The sequence below is a fragment of the Nyctereutes procyonoides genome, unplaced genomic scaffold (assembly GCF_905146905.1).
Source record: "Nyctereutes procyonoides isolate TBG_1078 unplaced genomic scaffold, NYPRO_anot_genome, whole genome shotgun sequence".
NCBI lineage: Eukaryota > Metazoa > Chordata > Mammalia > Carnivora > Canidae > Nyctereutes > Nyctereutes procyonoides.
This window is the reverse complement of record NW_026575046.1, coordinates 64,888,609-64,891,801: the sequence shown is the minus strand read 5'-3', so window position 1 is coordinate 64,891,801 and position 3,193 is coordinate 64,888,609. Positions and strand designations below refer to the sequence as shown.

At 39.2% G+C, this 3,193-nt stretch overlaps 1 pseudogene; it reads right to left on the bottom strand.

The window, feature by feature from the left end:
* Nucleotides 1-1,979: 1,979 nt before the first annotated feature.
* Nucleotides 1,980-2,482, bottom strand: LOC129509896 (ferritin light chain-like; annotated as a pseudogene).
* Between the last annotated feature and the right edge of the window lie 711 nt (nucleotides 2,483-3,193).

Here is a 3,193-nt window from a genome sequence, read left to right as displayed (position 1 = left end):
AAGCTCAGCAAGATTAAAGTTATTGGACCTAAGTCCCATACCCAATGAATGACCAACCAAGATCACTGTTCCAGGTCTAATGCTTTGAATTTCCATTTACTAAAGCAATTGCTTCTGACATCTCTTGGCCTTCCAGAAAAATATTATTCCTATTTTCTACCTTAAAATTAACAGTTGTATAATAACCAAAACTACCTTGAGAAAAAAGAACAAAACTGGATGCATTAAACCCCCTGATTTCAAACTATACTACAAAGCTATAGTAATCAAAACAATATGGTATTGGCATAAAAACAGACACATAGCTCAATGGAATAGAATAGAGAACTCAGAAATAAACCAAGACATACATGGTCAATTAATTTATGACAAAGGAGCCAAGAATACACACTGGGGAAAGGACAGTCTCTTCAATAAATGGTGTTGGAGGGGTGCCTAGGTGGCTCAGTTGGTTAAGCATCTGCCTTCAGCTCTGGTCATGATCCCGGGGTCCTGGGATTGAGTCCACATCAGGTTTCCCTGCACAGCAGGTAGTCTGCTTCTCTCTTTTCCCTCACTCCTCCCCATGTTCATGCTCTCTCTCTCTCTCTCTCTCTCTCTCTCTCATGCTTATTCTCCCTAACAAATAAATAAATAAAATCTTTAAAAAAATGTTTTTGGAAAAACCGGACCACTATCTCATACTATACACAAAAAGTAATGCAAAATAGATTAAAGACTTGAATATATAACCAAAACCCTTGGGATACTTGGGTGGTTTAACAGTTGAACATCTGCCTTTGGCTCATGGCCTAATCCCAGGGTCTGGAGATCGAGTCCCACGTTGGGCTCCCTGCGAGCAGCCTGCTTCTCCCTCTATGTCTCTGCCTCTCTCTGTGTGTGTCTCTCATGAATTAAACAAACAAACAAACAAACAAACTCTAAAACTCCTAGAAGAAAACATAAGCAGTGAGCTCCTTGACGTCAGTCTTGGAAATGATTTTTTGGATTTGGCACAAAAGCAAAAACAAACAAGTGGGATGACCACTAAAATGTTTCTGTGCAGCAAAGGAAATTATCAACAAAATGAAAAGACAACCTACTGAATGAGAGGAAATACTTGCAAATTGTGTATCTAGTAAGGAATTACAATCTAAGAAAAAAAAAGGAATTACAATCTAAAGTATAGAAGAACTCATAAAGCTCAATAGCAAAAAAAAAACTTATTAAAAAATGTGCAGAGGATCTGAATAGATATTTTTCCAAAGAAGATATTCAAATGGCCAATGGGTACATAAAAAGGTGCTCAACATCACTCATCATCAGGAAAATGCAAATCAAAACCACAATGAGCTATCACCTCACACCTATTAGAATGGCTATTATCAAAAAGACAAGAAATAACTAGTGTTGGTGAGGATGTGGAGAAAAGGGAACTCTCATGCACTGTTGGTGTGAATGTAAATTGGTGCAGCCAATTATGGAAAACAGTTTGGTGGTTCCTCAAAAAATTAAAAATAGAATTACCATATGATCCAGCACTTCTACATCTGGGTATTTTCTAAAGAAAACAAAAATACTAACTCAAAAAAATAGATGCACCTTCACTTTTTTCACAGCATTATTTCAAATAGCCAAGACATGGAAACAACCTAAGTATCCATTGATGGAAGAATGGATAAAGAAGATGTGGTATGGAATATTAGTCATAAAAAGGAATGAAATCTTGCCTTTTGTGACAACATGGATAGACCTTGAGGGCATTATACTAAATGAAATAAATCTGACATAGAAAAACAAATACCCTATGATTTCACATATATGTAGAATTTTTATTTTATTTTATTTTATTTTATTTTGCAAAAACCCTTATTGTTTCCATTTGGTCCACAGCTTGGGAGAGGGCTCCAGGGTGGTTAGAAGCTGCCTAGTGGCTGTAAACCCTGGCACCAGGGGGATACTAGAGGGGCCTCTTGAAGGCTGCTGGGCTCCAGAGGCTACTAATCCTCCTTGAGAGTGAGCCTTTCAAAGAGATACTTGCCCAGCCCAGCCTAGAGGCCAGCCTGAGAAGGTTAGTCAGGTGGTCACTCATCGTTTTGGTGAGTTTCACCTCCTCATCTAGGAAGTGGTTCTCCAAAAAGTCACAGAGATGGGAGGTCAGCAAGGACAGAACCCAGGGCATACAGTTCCAAAAGGGCCTGGTTCAGGCTATTTTCCAGAACCCGGGCAGTTCAGGGTTTTCTTGGGATGGCTGCTGCACATCTTGGAGGAGGATGTGGCCAACATGCTGGTTTTGAAGCTTCAAGGGACATTCAGCACCCTTGTGCTTCTCTTTAGCCAACTTGTAGAAAAAGTGGCCCACATCCTCCAGAGGCACATCATCATAGTCAAAATGAAAGCCCAGAGAGAGGTAGGTGTTGGAGGCCTGCAGATGCATGTTGACCAGGCACTTGACAGTGGCCTCCATCTTGGTAGAATAATTCTGATGAATCTGGGAGCTCATGGTTGATTGGCAATAAGGAGCTAAACTCAAAATAGGGTGTCCAGGAAGCACAGGATGGCCAAGAAAATGGCTCCCAAAGTTGCCACTGGAAAAAAGGTTAGAGGGTTGTCAGAGATTGGTAGAAGGGGTATCCCTGTCTGTTCTGTCCAAACACTGTTGAAACAAGAGACAGATCTGTAGGACCACTGGGTGCACTGCCTCACTTATATGTAGAATCTTAAAAAAACATAATAATAAAAATTTCATAGATTGTAGGTTGCCAGAAGGGGGTGAAGGGTGAATAAAATGGACAAAAAGAGTCAAAGATACAAAGTACTGTTATAAAATAAGTAAGTCATGACGTTATAAAGTACAGCATGGCAATTATAGTTAATAATACTATATTGCATATTTGGAAGTTGCTAACAGAGTAAATCTTAAAAGCTTTTTGCCTAAGAAAAAAAATTCTGTTACTATATGTGGTGACAGATATTAACTAGATTTATTGTAGTGGTAATTTTGCAATATATATAAATATCAAATCATTATGTCATATACCTGAAACCAAGATAATGTTGTATGTCAATTATACCTTAGTTTTAAAAAAGACATGATGGGGTGCCTAGGTGGCCCAGTTGGTTAAAGCATCCCACTCTTGGTTTCAGTGCAGATCATGATCTTGGGGTCATGAGATGAGGCCCACATCAGGCTCAGCATGGAGTCTGCTAGAGA